Raw genomic sequence first — 16,364 nt, forward strand, 5'->3', positions numbered from 1 at the left:
GTGATTCAGTTATACATATATATACATTCTAGGGTCTGTGCATTTGAAGGAGCAAACACTTCTTCCAGTCTTTACAGACTGGTTTCTATGTTCTTTGATCAGGAAGCACATAATGTCTGGCCATCTCTCTTTTTGTGATGTTAGCATCTACTGATGCTCAATGCTTAGATGTGTTAATTCTCTGAGAGCTGCAAAATGGTGATTTTCAATTCTCTCACTTCTTTTTCATTCATTAGTTGAAATACCTTTATAGTGAAAAGCTTCCCCTCAACTATTATTTTGTTACTCAGCGGTACAGTTCATAAAATAAAGGGAAGATAAATGTTGGATTATGTCCATTGACTTAGCAGTCTTCAAGATGATGAACTTGCCCACTCCAAGCTTTACCAATTGTTTTTTTTTTAATTTATGGCTGCATGGGGTCTTTGTTGCTGTGCGCAGGCTATCTCTAGTTGCAGCGAGCAGGGGCTACTTTTTGTTGCAGTGCACAGGCTTCTCATTGCAGTGGCTTCTCTTGTTGTGAAGCATGGGCTCTAGGTGCACAGGCTTCAGTAGTTGTGGCACGCGGGCTCAGTAGTTGTGGCTCATGGGCTCTAGAGTGCAGGTTCAGTAGTTGTAGCACACGGGCTTAGTTGCTCCACGGCATGTGGGATCTTCCCAGACCAGGGCTTGAACCCGTGTGCCCTACACTGGCAGGCAGATTCTTAACCACTGTGCTGCCAGGGAAGTCCAACCAATTAGTTTTTAAAATATCATTATAAACACATTTATTTAAACATATTTGATATGTTTCACCCTTTCAATTACCCCTCTCTTGTATGCTCTACCTGTCATATCTTTGGCTAGGGACAGCCTCTTCAAATTGTCTCCTGAGTCCCTTTTGAAATACTCTCAATAGTCTCTTATTGCTTCCTTGCTATCTAGTATGACAGGATGCTCCAGGCTTGTATATTTCCTACCCCATGTCTGGAATCAGCCATTTCTCCAAGAAGGCTTGTTTCTTTAAATGAGAATCGGTACCTCAAGACCATCACTCGGGTGCTAGTGCTACTTACTGCAGGCTGTCCAGTTATGAGACCATGTGGCTAAAACTGCCCATCAAAATCTAAGTCTTGTCAGACCCACCAAATCATAATGTCAAAAGAGTGCAACAGCAATCCATAACAAGACAGAAGCTGTGTGTCTGGAATCACACATAACCAGGACCAGGTGGTCTTGTAGGAATAGTAGCCAGACTCCCACAGCGTCCACCAGGGTTGCACCAAAACCACTCCCTCAGTTCACACCTATGGATGTAAGGGGATGTTATACAACCAGCTGAAGGACAAGAAAAAGGCTGGATTTTGGTTTACAAATGGTTGGCTTACTATATACAAATGCAAGCCAAAAATTCATAGCAGCCACACTGTAGTCTCACTCAGGAGTGGCCATAATAAATAGTGATAAAGGAAAATCCTCCCAACTGGTGACCTTCAAACAGTACACCAGTTACCCACTTCATGTGGAAGGGAAATAGCCCAACTTTAGAAATCAAGCCTTTAGAAAATGGCTTGGCTGGCTAGTGAGAATCCAGAAACAAAAATACTGAAAGATCAGGAACAAGGAAATCTGAGGTAGAAACATGTGGATGGACATAGGAGTGAGTATGTGCTATGAAGATATCTGCATCACATGTTAAAGCCAGTCAGCGGGCATCCACCAAGAAAGAGGCACTAAACAACAAAGCTGACAAAGTGACCTGGCTTTGTTGGTCAGCCTGGTCAGCCTGTTCCATTGGCCACCCCAGTACTGGCATGATGGGCACAGGAACAAAGTGGCCATGGTGGCAGAGATGGAGTCAACATTGGGACAACAGTGGACTCCCACTTACCAAGTTTCATCCACTATTGCCATCACCAAATATCAACTCCAAGCACCTGGTACAGCACCATTTCTCAAGGGGAACAACCAACCACTGGGTGGCAAAGGGGAAACGCTGGGTTCCTTCCATGCTGAAAGGGCCAGTGGTATGTTCTCACAGTAACAGACATATTCCAAGCGTGGGTTTCACTTTCCTGCTTTCAGAATCTCAGCCAACTACTGTTACATATAACACTGTTTCAGACCAGGAGACCGGGTTTACAGCACAAAAGATGCAGCAATGAACCCATGACTACAGTTTCCACCCATCTTATTATATACCACACCACCCAGAAGCTGCCATTCTGATTAAGCACTGGAACATCCCCGAGGCACAGTTGCAGCACCAGTTCAGGGACAAATCTCTGTGAGGGCACAGTGCTATCTTTCGGAACACTAAATATGCAGTGAATCAATGACCCCAAAGATACTGGGGTACTGTGTCCCAAAAAAGAAAAATACATGTATTAGGAAAAAGGGGTGAAAACAGGATTGGCTCCACTTACCATCATTCCTAATGACCCACTGGGAGACTTTGTACTTCCTGTCCCAGAACTCTTGGCTCTGTAGATAGAGTTAGAGGTCCTGGTCCCCCAAAGGGTACAGGTTCATCAGGGGACACAGCAAGAGTCCACTGAATTATATGCTGCTGCTGTTGCCTAGGCACTCTGGCTCCTTGTGTCCAGGGACAAGCAAGCAAAAAGAGCTTGCCAGGTGGAACTGACCCACAAGCAGTGTAGGAGATCTCTCTTGGGCCTTGAAAACATTTGGTGTCACAAGTTATATAAATTTTAGCCAATGAGATGTTTCAGAATTTTACCTCATTGTGATTTTAACATATACTTGGCTAATTACCAATAAGGTTAAGCATCTTTTCATATTGTATACTGGCCATTCATGTTTTCTCTTTTGTAAATTGCTTTTGTCCATTTTTCTATTAGATTATATTTTTCTTGTTGATTTGTTGGAGTTTTTATATATTCAGAACACTAATTCTTTTGTCAATTTTATGTTTGCAGATATCATCTTGTATCTGATGTGCCTTTTACCTTCATTTGATGCCTATTGTCATGCAAGTATTTTAAATTTTAATTGTGGTTAAATTTCTCTATATTTTCCTTTATAATTTGTGTCTTTTGTATATAATGCATAAGAACTCTTTCTATACATTAAAGTCATAAAGATAGTATCCTATATTTTCAGAACTTTTAGTTTTGATCTTCATTTTAGGTTGCTAATCCATCTGGAAATAATTTTTTGTGTAGGGTATGAAGTAGGAATTCAATTTACTTTTTTCCATATGGATAACCAAGTATCCAAACTAAATTATTATTTACTAAGTAATCTATTACTTCCTCATTTATCTCTAATGTCATCTCTATCCTATATCATTATGAGTGATCCTCTTTCTGGGCTATCTGTTATATTCCATTCATTTGTCTGTTCCTGCACTAATAACACACTGCTCTTCATTCACATATTCAACAAATATTTATTCGTTGCTTACCATGTGCCAAGAAGTGCTCTCAGCACATGGAATACATGAGTGAACAAAACAAAGATCCTAACCTCTTACAGAGCTTACACTCTAGTGGCAAAAGACAAATAATATACACTAAAAATAAGAAATAAGCACACAGGGCTTCCCTGGTGGCGCAGTGGTTGAGAGTCCGCCTGCCGATGCAGGGGACACGGGTTCGTGCCCCGGTCTGGGAAGATCCCACATGCCGCGGAGCGGCTGGGCCCGTGAGCCATGGCCGCTGAGCCTGCGCGTCCGGAGCCTGTGCTCCGCAACGGGAGAGGCCACAGCAGTGAGAGGCCCGTGTACTGCAAAAAAAAAAAAAAAAAAAAAAGAAAGAAAGATATAAGCACACAATATAGCAAGTAAGAGGTAAAGAGCTATTAAAAAAGAAAAGAAAAGTAGAACAGAGTCAGAGGGATCAGGAGTTCTGGGGAAGGTGCAATATTAAATAAGGTCTTGCGGTGGACCTCAAAGAGACGGTGACTTCAATCAAGACTTGAAGGCAGTAAGGAGGTCACCCATTCAGCTATCTGGGGTATGCAGTGTTCCAGGCAGAGAAAAGCATCACTACAAAGGCACCAAGAATATGCCTGCTATGTTTAAGTGGCAGGAAAGAAGCCAGGATGGCTTGGGTGGAGTGAGCAGGGGGAAGCAGTGGGACATGGATCAGGTAAGCCGGATCGTGTAGGGCCTTGGGGGCTACTGTAAGGACTTTGGATTTTACTCCGAGTGAAATGAATAGCCATGGCTGAGTTCTGGGCAGGAGAGGGGAATGACATAACTCATGTTTTACCAGGTTCGCTCTGGCTGTTCTCTGCTGAGAACAGACTGGAGTGGACTAACCGCAGAAGCAGGGAATGCTTAGGAAACTACTGCTATAGTCCAAGTGAGAGATACGGGTGGGTCAGGCCTGGGAATAGCAGGGGAAGTCACAAGTCATGATCAGATTTGGGATACTTTTTGTAGAACCAAAAGGATTTCCCGACAGATCGGAAGCAGGGTTTGAGAGAAACAGAGAGACAAGGATGATTCTAACTGATTTTGACAGTTTTATATCTCCCTGTCCCATTATTATTCTCCTTCTTTTATCTCATTTTATTGCATTGGCTAGGACCTTCCACACAATGCTGAATAACAGGGGTGATGGTGGGAAGCCTTGTCTCATCCTAATGTTAGAGAGAATGCTCCAATAAGGATGAGGTTTGCTGTAGGTTTTCAGCAGGTACTCTTTTTCAGGTTAGGAAAAGTTTCCTTCCATTCCTAGTTGTAAAGAAAGAGCTTTTTGCCATGAATGAGATTTGAGTTTTAACAATGCTTGCATTCTTTTGAGATGATCATAGGGTTTCCAAATCCTGTAATCTCTTAAAGTAATATATTACATTTATAAATTTTTCTGAACCATCCTTCAGTAAACTTTATCTACTCATAATGCCTTTTAATACTGAAGAATTACTTTTCCTAATATGTTATTTCAATTTTTTTCATTTATGTTCATAAGGAAAATACGTTGTAATTTTATTTCCTTATACTAACTTGTCCAGAATTAGAATCAAGGTTATATTGGCCTCATAAAATAGACTGGTTAACATTTCTTTTTTTCTTTTTTTTTTTTTTCTCCTATGTAATGTTGCATTAGAAAAATCTATTTGTTCCTTGGAGTTACAATAAAACTTTCTGAACCACCTAGACCTTGTGTCTTTGGAGAGGAGGAGGGAGGGTTTAGGAAAAACTAGCTGTCTCATTGTTATGTGTTTATTCAAGTTTTCCTATTTCTATTTTTGTTTTTAGACGTTTTCATCACAGAACAAATCTTGGCTTTCACTGATCCTCTTTTTTTTTTTTTTGGTTCGTTTTCTATGTCTGCTCTTTCTTTATGGTTATCCTGTTGTACACCTTACTTTTATTCTGTTCCTTTCCTACTTTCTTGATATGAATACTTAGCTTATTTAATTTTCAAGTGTTCTTGTTTTTTGATAAATGTATTTAAGGCTATATATTTTCCTCTAAGTTTTGCTTTAAATATATCCCACATATTTAAATATGCAGAACTCTCCTCATCATTCTTTTCTAAATATTTTATAATTTCCAAGTTACTTCCTTTTAACTCAAGGATTAGTTAAGGGTGTACAATTTAGTTTCCAAATATATGGCTTGTTTCTTATACTAGTTTTTCATTTTGATGCATTGTACTTAGAGAACATGGTCTTTATTGTGTTCTTTTGACATCTGTTGAGACTCATTTTATGGCCTACTGCAAGACACAGGTGAACCTTGGAGTCCTGGAGCATAAGAGGTGTCTTTTACAGAATATAACCAAATGGTTCTTTAAAGAATATTTTATCCCAAGGTGATAACTGATGCCAACGGTCTGCAGACTACAATCGTTAAAACTTGTTACTTGATAAAAATTTTCCAAAACTCCTGCTGGATTTTTAAAAATTTAGAGTTACCTTTAGATTCCTGCATTTATACTCAAACTTTTTACCTGTCATTCCTCATGAATATTATCTGTGGCTATGGGATTTTTTAATACTTTTGGGAATTACTTTATTTTCCCTTAGCATTTATGATACTCAGCTGAAATCTTCAGAAAGAACTTTAAAGAAACTTCAAATTTTCAAAAAGCCCTTTGCATTCACACTGCAATTTTTGACCTGATGAGTAAAGATGTGTGATTTTTGAAATGCTGTTTTTCTAAAATTAAATGAGAAGCTGACCACTACAACTCTGGCACATTTGAAGGCAGTCTTACTTACCTGTCTCAGGACTCTGCATAAACTGGCTAGAACAAGTTCTGCTCCCTAATAAATTCCATGCTCTGCTCACTAGCATGCCCCCTTCTCCTGCTCTGCCTGCGACGGGTGTCACTGAATAACAGCCTTCAGACATCAGGTAGATTAGGAAGAATGCTCCATCCTGTCAGACTGCAAACAAAAAGGAGGCTGGGCTTTCAACAGTACGTGTGCAGGCACCCATGTTCCTTTCACATTTTATCCAAATATTCCCTCTCTTCCAGCTCTTTTCCCTACTTTTAGACTTTACTCAGAACACAGCCATGTTCGCAATCATTTCCAGGGTTACCTCCACGACTAGGATCCCGGAAAGGTAGACAGGATAGCGAGCGTGACACAGCCACCCCACTTCTGAGATCGCATACTCCCCCCCTCCCCCCCAACTCCTTTGCAGTTTGACAGCTCGAGCTCACAAAGTCACTTTGCCCGTTTTAACTTGCTGTAAGGTACACTTTCCTTTTTCTGCATTTAAAGCAGCCTTTTTCTATATAGTTCAAACCACATATCCTCTATTTGGAAATGGCTCTTAACCCACAGGTCTAACCCCTGACCATCCACCTAAGAAAGCTTTAGAAAGATGCATTTCCAACTCCCTGCTGGGTATCTCCACCTGGAAGGCTCCCTGACACCTTGAATTCAAAACATCTAATACCTAGTTAACCAACAAAGCCAGCATCTTCTTCTGATGTCTCTGTTTTAATTACACTGGAATTTTCCCAGACCCTTAATAGGAAAGGTGAGAATCACCATTTTTCTTCCCTTTTATCTGTCTCAGCCTCAACAGTCTCCTGGTGTCCTGTTATTTGTCCCTCATATTCTCATCCCTTTCCTATCACCACCCTAGTTCCGGCCAGTTGCTGCCTCTTCAACTGTCCTCCCACCTCAGCTTTGCTCCCTCACTCCCACCCATTGCTTTCAGGTCAATTTCCTTCACAGACACTTTCCAACGTGTCCTTTGTCTTCTTTAAAACCATGAGTAGGTAACATGCAAGAGTCTTAAGCATTAATAACACCTTTTAATCCTATGATTCCACTCCTATGAAGCAGTTGTAGGAAAAAATTTTCCATTGGCAAATATTGATTTTCCAGAAATATTTTAACAGCATTATTGATAATAACAAAAAATTTTAAACAACCTAAATATTCAGAAGTAGAGAAAGTATTTAATAAATAATGGTCCACCCATAATTTGGAGTAGAGTACTATGTATCCACTTTTCTAAGATTATTTGATTACATGTAAAAATATCCAAAGTAATGTTAAGGGGAAAAAAGCAAAATATTAAACTGTATGAAGAATATGTTCAAGTTTTGTTTAGTCTGTTTACACTTTGACAAAGAGACTCAAGGGGAATACGTCAAAATGTTAATAGTGGTTATTAACTCTGAGTAAGATTACAGGTGACTTTTATTTTCTTCTTTATAGTCTTCAGTATTTTCCAAATTTCTGCAAGAAGTATGTATTCCAATTGTCATAATCAAAAAGAAGTTTTTTAAAAATGTTTACACAGATTGATAGATACACAGTCTGGAAGGAAATGCAATAAAATATTAGAATAATAGTTGCCTCTGGTTGCTCCCTTTTGTGTTTTTATATATTTTCCAAATTTTCTCTAATGCGCGTGTGTTATAACCAACACGATTAAGGTGGTTATTAAAGTTCTAACATCTATACCCTTTCCTCAGCCAAACCAGAACACTCTGTGCCATTCCACCCTCGCTGGCCATCACGTTACCGGCTCACGGTCTGCATCTTCCACCCACCTCCACCTTTGGAAACCCTGCCGACCCGCCCTGAGTAATTTCAGATATCACCTTCTCCCTAAGTCTTTCCAGAATGCCATTCAGACATAAGGTGTCTCTTCTTGGAACCCCAAGGCATGTCCAAGCCTCTGCACTCAGCCATTTACGTGGTCTGCCTGATGGGATGGCTGCTGGCTCCCTGCACCATGAACTAAGAACACAGGGCCCGCCTCTCTGGACCCGGTTTTCCTTCTATCACCTATCATGGCACCTTGCCGTATTAGGCTGCATGGGGCAGGGGGCGGGGGTGGTGTCTAATGGATTGGACTGGAATTCTTTGAAAATTTAATGGACCATCTTTTATAATTATGGTGGACTTTATAATGGAGATACTCCTAGAAACCACAGTGCCAGTTTATGGAGAGCTCAGATCTTCCTTGAGGCTTCTGAAGTGGAAACCCAATGATTATGTGGAGGGAAAATGTAGTGCTGAACAAAGAAAAAAGAAGTTCTCATTTCACTTGTCTCTTTGTTCTGCCAAATTCCTGGGCTGTTGGAGACACGGGTTCAGAAGCACCGAAGGTGGTCAGTTTGAGCCAGGCCTATACACTCAAACACTTACTACCTATTCAGCCTCAGGGAAGCTCCTGATACTCTTCTGTCTTTTCTTTTTCTTTTTCTGTTTAATTGAAGTATAGTTGAGGTACAATATTATATAGGTTACAGGTGTACAATACAGTGATTCACAATTTTTAAAGGTTATAATCCATTTACAGTTATTATAAAATATTGGCTAGATTCTTGTGCTGTAGCCCTATACTCTTTAAGTCTTAGTTTCCTCATCTATAAACTAGGAATAGAAATACTACCAATCACAGAGTCACTGAAAGGATTTCACGAATAACACAGAAAAAGTGTCAAGCATACAGTAGGTACTCAATAAGTGTTCATTTCCATTCTCTTCTCTCACTTTCCCTGCTTGCCCCACCTTCCCCCTCCCAACATACACGTGCACACACTCAACACTCCCTCTCTCAGTCCACCCAAGGTCAGAGCTGCTTCTCCTGTCACCCTTGGTCTCTGAGATGTCACACTGTCCTGTGAGGGAACCCGAGAGCCATCCCCTCCATCCTCAAATGAAACAGAGAGCCTCATGGTCTCATATACAGCCTCTCTGGATTCTGCCAGAACTCTCAGAATTTCTCTGAGCCAGTCTCCCCATTTCCTGAGCATATAACTCTCTGGTTCCCACCACTCAACTCAGACATCCCTTCTCTAACAGCTAATTCTCAGCCCATCACTTTTTTCAGAGCTTAACGGCCCTTCCCATTCCTGCCTTCTCACTGCCTCCTTCCTGCCTAATGTCACCAGCCAAGTCTTTGTCACCCCAGACCCACAAAGGACATACTGAGAGTTATGTGCCTTTTAACCGCTCACAGGGATGTCTTAAGCCTCAATGTGTCATCTGAAAAAATGAGTAGAACTAAGTTACTTCTAACATCCAGCTTGGTCATGGTCTGAGCACTCTCTGGAGAGAATAATAAGAAGAATTGAAATCTGTTTTCCTCTTCTCTTCTTCTCCTCAACTTTAAATGTGACTTTGTTACTGTGATCGGTGAGCAAATAAAATTTTTCCTACAAACAGTACATAACCTGGTATCCTTTACATTATAAGAAAAAGGAAGAAAGGGAAGGGAAAGGAGTTTGCATTTTTCAAGTGTGGCTGGGAGCCACACATTGTACGAGTATCTGTGTGCACATGGAATCTCTCGATAACCCTACCAGGAAGATGGCATTAGCCCCACTTGAAGGATCAGAAAATGGAGATTCAGAGAGGTTAGGTCACTTGCCCAAAGACACGGAACCAAGGCAGACCTAGGATTCCGACTCATGCCTGGGATTCAAAGCCAATGTTCTTTCCACTGTGCCATGCTGCACCCCTAGCAACAATTTCAGAAGCTGGTCTGTGTGGGACGCTGTGGAGCAGCCTGAGTTAAGAGCCTCCTGATTACAGATGCAGGACTGAAGGGTGATTCTGTTGCATCACTTTATCCATTACAGAGAATTCAGTGGCACCTGGTAAATAAGAGGCAGTTCATGTGGATCTCGCGAAAACAGCATGATTTTATGGAGCACTCTGCCGGCATTACCTTTCCTGTAATGGGATTTTACTGTATATAAATAAAGCATACGGAGAGTCAATAGCAAAGGCACAGCGCACTACTCCCAACACATTCCCGAGGCGCTCCTTTCTGTGGCTCTTTGACCTCTTTAAAGGCACAGGGATGACATCCAGATGTTATGACTCTAGTTATGTCACATCTGGTCCAGATGAGAGCTCCCACCAGGGCAAGAAACTGAAACCCAAATTCCAGCCACAATCGGACAGGTGTGAGCCCTTTATCAGAAGGTGGAACCTGGGCAGAGATGGGGACTATGCTCGGCTGAATTCTAGAAAGGCAACTCAGAAGACCTGAGACAGACAAGAGGCGGCCTGTCTCTGGTCACAAACACACATTCACAGACCCTGGCTGTGTGTGGCTTGGGGTAAATCACTGCTGGTCAGCTGTCCAGCAAAGAAGGGGGCAGGAGACGGGGGATTTGAAGATCATTTTCAGCTCTAAAACGCCATGACTCTCCCAAAGAAGATGAATACAGGAGGTAGAAATGTAAATGAAGTCGCAATACACTTCCTATGTTAGCTTTGCTTTTTAGCAAACCTACATCCTATTAAATAATTCAACAAGATGTTTTCCTTATCACAACTTACTTGAAAACTACAAAATTTTTAAATACCTTCTGCTAGAAAAGAAACCATACAGCGATCAGAATCCGATTGATATTTTCAGTGTTTCGCGACAATTACCTTCTGTCCACATCAATTCCTAATGTTGCCTTAATTTTATTAAGTATTCTTCGCAGTCTCTTCCCAAATTTAAAACATGCCCATATAGACACATATGCTCCACTGTGCCTCTGTACTGTGATTAATGCAGCTCCAAGTTCTTTATACATGTTGTTGTGTTTCACCCTCTACCCTAGGAATAGCCTCTAAAGAGTAGTAGGTCTTTATTCACTAAGAGGATTCAAGAACCAGAATTCCAAGGTTGTAAGGGACCTGACCTCTCATCTAGCTTAAATGCCCTGCTAGTATTAAAAGCATCATGGCAAATGGCTGAACTGCCCTCAACCTTGAAGCAGTCCAGTCCACCTCTGCAGATCTAGTGACGGTTAGGAAGCTCTTTCCTACATTGAGCCAAAACCCTAGAGTTTTCCCTCCTTCGCTCTGATCCTCTCCCTCAAGGTCATACAGGACATACATAGCCCCTCTTCCTCATGACAACCTGTCAACCCTTTGATCATCTGAAGACAGCTCTTGTAAGCTGATTACAAGCCTCTTCATTTGCTCCTCACTACACATATTTCTGAATCCACTCACTATGTGTGTCTGGACTCCAGTGTGTCATCTGGACCCCTTCAAGGACAGTGGAGCCACACCGCTCCCCAAGTATGGGCTGATGAAGCTGTGGGTTCCCTGGACAGGATGACCATGGCCATGCCAGCACTATGAAAGCCCAGCCTTCACCAAACCAGCTCACTGGAAGCAGCACGGTTCTCATAGCTGCTGGAAAGCAAGTGGTTGCTAGTGGACTAGAGGATAATCGATGACTGATAGACAGCAGCACCTCAATTCAGGAGGAGCAAACTCCTCCTGAGGACGTGAACATGAGGCTGAAGACAAAGCCAGCTTACAGTGAGCTGTGCATTTTATCAGGGCCTGACAAATATGTCCAACGGCTCACCTGGGGCAAAGAAAAGAAAGCCTTAAGGGAAAAAAATAGCATTCAGTTTTCCTAGGAAGCATCCTTTAGTATTTCTCTATCTCCTACATATATCTGTTCATGGGCCCTGCCTTCTCTAGGTACTTGCAATTTTGTTTTCCCTTCTACATTGGGTAAGAGATTGATGGAGTTTCAGTGAACAAATGACCATGACATTTGCCAGTGGGTGTTGATTAACACAGCAGAATGCCTTCAGTTCCAGCTGACTCCTAAGAGAAAATGTGGAGGCAGAAAAGAAATCCCAGATGAAGAAGTCTTCCTGAAAGGTCCCGCAAATAATCTGCAACCACAATGTACAATATGACCCGCTTCTTACCTTTCCGGAGAAGCAGAAAAACATAGGGAAGCTAAGGTCAGCCTGCATCATTCCATTTCATCAAGAAGGAATGGTATGGTACAGCTGGGAGGGCAGTTAGTGAAAACCAAGGCTTTTGTGTTACCAGAAGACTTGTTGTAGCAGAAGCTGTGAATCTCGGCCACTAGCTTACACCAAATCTCATGGCAAGATCCACAGGGTCCAGACACAACAAGGCAATTCTAATGGCATCATAGACTATACCCTAGGCTACTGGTCCAGTGAATCTGAGGAATTTGGAACCTTCCATCTTTCCTCTGGCATGCCCCACTGTCATTTACATTTTTTTCTTTCTGGCATGGATATACTGCTTCCTCTTTCACTTTCCTATCTCTCAACCATTTTTTCTGCCTTGAAAATATCTTCCCTTTCAGCACTGCCTGGCATCCAACAGACAGTCAGTAAACATTAGTTGCTTTTGCCTAGCACCTCCGTCCTGTCCACCTCCTCTCGGAGCCCCCTGAATGTCATTCATCCAGCAGGTATCCAGAAAACTGGGCTGGTGACACATGTACACCACTGAGGAGAAAAACCATCCTCTATAAAATGCACTGGGCCATTGACTGCTAAACCCCTCAAAAGCTTCCACAAGTCCCCTGAGACTTCCTCTCAAAGTCTCTCTCTACATCTCTTACTCAACTCTGTGTAAATTAAGTAACAGAATATAAAAAAGTTTCTCCCACTTCACTGCAGATGTGCAGAGTAGTAGCCATTCATTCATCTAACAAATATTTATACTAAGGGCCTATATTTGAGACTCGGCCCTGGTAACCCAAAGACAGTAAGACACAGTCCCCATCATCAAAAAGCAGGCAGACAGTGAGAGATAACCAATTCAACATCTACTCATAATGCAAGGTGATAATCTTATCTGATGAACATGGGCACAAAAGAGTTGTGGGGAAAGATTGAGGAAAAGTTGCTGAGGCTTCCAAGATGAGAAGGGTTTCAGCTGAAGGTATGAAAGTGTGGGAAGAAAACTAGGATGAGGCCCCCCACAGGCTGGGTGAGAAGTTGTATTTAAAAAAAAAAAAAAAAAGGCTGGTTGAATAGATCGGAAATAGGTTCTACAAGGCCTTAAATGCTAAACTAAGGAGTGGAGATTACCCTTCTAAAACAAAGATTTCCCAGCAAAGGAATGATGTGGTCATATCTATACTCTGAGAAGCATCTCTGTCAGGGATGTAATCCAATCCCCTAGAAAGATGATAGAAAGACGATGACAGATTAGCAGGGGGACTCTTGGATCTGCCCACTGGGCTTCATGCTCATTGCTTTCACTCTGGTCCAGGCCACCATCATCCCTCACCCTTTGAAAAGCATCCCTGCCCTTGAGGAAGGGGGAACCAGATTTTATTTTTGCTGATAATGACTGAGGCTATGGTTTTAATGGGCAAAGCAGGGTCTCTTGTGACAGAAAAGGAGATAATACAGCTGTTTGGGAAGGATAAAAAGAGGGGGTGTGCGCAATAGCCTCCAATTTGGTCTTTTCAAATCTTATCGCACATCATTCTAATCCATTCTTCTCACGGAAGCCTGAGTGATCTCTCTAAAATCCAACCATGGTCCTGTCATCTCTATGGTTCTTGTTGCTCTTAAGATAAACTATAATTTCCTCAACCTGGCTAACTGGGTGGGTAGTGATGTCAGCTCACCACAATGAGAACAGGTTTGGCAGAAGAAAGAAATTACTATCTGTTGAGTGCCGACTATATGGCCAGCATGACCCTATAAAATGTACATGGTCTATCCTACTGAGACCTGCCTTGTGAGAAAGTTATCACTATTATCGTTTAATAAGTGATGATCCCAGGATGCAGACTGTAATGATTTGCTAGTGAGACGCAGAGCTAGGGTTTGAACTTAGGTCTAAGTCCATCTCAACACACTGTCACCATGGAACCAGAGGAGAAGGAACAATGCCTTCTAAAAGGAGTTGGAGTGGGAAGTGGAAACAGGGGTGGTCTTTGGGCAAAATGGACCTTCCCTGTTGTACAGTCATCTATGTTTATTTAATCTTTATGCCACTCAAAACTCTTTATTCCTTGGTCCTGATTTGAGCCCTGCCTTTAACCCTCCATATTTGGTATTCATCTTGATTACCTCCCAATAACATTTCATCAAATTTAAAATTATTATTTCCTCAAATATATATTTCTGCCCCAGTATCTCTCTCTGGGCTCCTTCTGATACTCCAACTACACATATATCAGACCAACTGACATTGTCTCATAATCACCAAGGCTCTCTTCATTTTTTAAAAAAATATTTTTTCTCCCTGTCCTTCTGTTTGAATAATTTCTATTGACCTGTCTTCAAGTTCACTGATCCCTTTTCTAATGTAAGGTCCTTTCTGTTAAGAACATCCAATAATAGCTTTTAAAAAAAAATTTCAGATGCTATAGTTTTCAGTCCTAGAAATTCTATTTCTTCTTCTATAGTTTACATTTCTCTGCTGATATTACTCTACTACCCCATTCTGTCCATCTTTTCCTGTAAATTGTTTAACGTATTTATAATATCTGTTTTAAGTCCTTGTCTGCTAATTTCAACATCTGACTCTTCTCTGGGACTGCGTCTATTGACTTTTTTTCTTTAACTATTAATCTTTTTTTTGTTGTTTCTTCATGTCTGATAATTTTATTGCATGTTAAACACTGTGGATGATATGTGCTAAATTTTGTAACTTTTCTCCAAAAAATGTTGACTTTTTTCCTGGCAGCAATTAAATCTGGGTCATCTTGATCCTGTGGAAGCTTAGTGTTAGATTTTACAAGGATGGGTTTATTTTGCTTTTTCCCCTTAGCCCTAAGATGTAACCCTTTATCCTGGGTTTACTCCTAAGACGTGGCCTTCCTAGAGTTCCAAGGAAAAGCCTAACGTTTTTACAATTCTCTCTAACTTAGTAGGACCTGAACTCCAGCTTTCTCATAGAACCAAGCAACTGCTGAAATCTCAGCCTTTTAGCAGTTGCTTTTCTCCAAAGTTTCCTCGGAATCTCACCCTGTACATGCACAGAGGCAGCCACAGATTTGAGGGGACTTGGTACAGAGAGTTTGGGGCTCCCCCCCCATTGCTCCTTCCTTACAGAATGTTTCCCATTGATTTACAGCCACTCTAGCAGCCCTTAGACTCAACCTCTGCTTCTTCAGCCTAGTAAGCTAGCCACTTTCTATTTGCGTTCTCTCTCTCTCCCTCTCTCTCTCTCTCTCTCTTAAATAAGCAACCGTGAACTAGGAAGTGCCCTCAGGGAAAAGGCTGGTTAAATGTGGTGCTTACCAAGTTTGTTTCCCTTATTTCAAGAACTGTGTTCCCTCCAGGTGCTGCCCAGAGACCCAACATTTGGGTGCTCTCCAGTCCCTTCAGACAACTGAATTTTTAAAAAATGTTTTGTCTAGAGATAAAACTCAGCTGGAGGTTCAGAAACTTATTCAATTTCAGAAATCTGCTGACTTACAATTTAAACCCAAATTCAGCTGGTAACAAATATCTGACATTCCATCCCAAGAGTTCTGGGAGCTGGAAGAGTTAAGAGATTTATGTAAATGCTGACTTATTTCATTGACAAGTTTTTAGTCTTATCTTAAGCATTGATTTCACATTTTAAATCACATCACCACAGTCCGTTAACCTGTGCCCTTGCACACTTTGCACATACCAGAAGTACAATTTGAAGTGCTTCTAAACTGTTCAGTGTATTGTGGAACAACCCATTTTGAATGGAATCCAATGCACACATTCAACATGATTCTGAATGGTTTAGTTCAATCCATTCCATCTAAAAATGCAAGTAATATTGATCTATAAGTAGAGCAATAATAATATCTAAATACTCTCTACAAAGGATTTGTATCTGTTTTTAGCTAATGTATCAAGTTAAAGGACCATTTAAATGCTTAATGTATGGGGATAGAAAATATTCTAAAAGTATAAAGATACAGCATTTAAGAAAGATACACAAGTGCAAGTTAAGCTTTATCATTATTATTATTAATTAAAGACAGTGTGTGTTCAAGCCAGAAGTACTAGGCTAGGAGGCAATACTCTCCCAAATGGCGTCGCTGCTTTTTTTCTCACCATCCTAAACATTCTATCTTCAACATAGTAGCAAAAGTGATTCTTTTAAAAAATAGGTCATATAATGTTACTCCTCTGCCCCAAATCCTGTAAAGGCTCCCCTTGGCATGCAAAGTCAAAGTCCTCACACTTACC

The 16,364-nt window shown here is 41.2% G+C and overlaps 1 protein-coding gene across 7 annotated transcripts in view; it reads right to left on the minus strand.

Annotated features, from left to right (window-relative positions):
- Window positions 1-16,364, minus strand: part of MSRA (methionine sulfoxide reductase A) — a 378,069-nt gene that overhangs the window by 204,452 nt on the left and 157,253 nt on the right. The window lies entirely within an intron of this gene.

This window comes from Monodon monoceros, unplaced genomic scaffold, assembly GCF_005190385.1.
Source record: "Monodon monoceros isolate NGI ecotype Baffin Bay Population unplaced genomic scaffold, NGI_Narwhal_1 Super_Scaffold_5, whole genome shotgun sequence".
NCBI lineage: Eukaryota > Metazoa > Chordata > Mammalia > Artiodactyla > Monodontidae > Monodon > Monodon monoceros.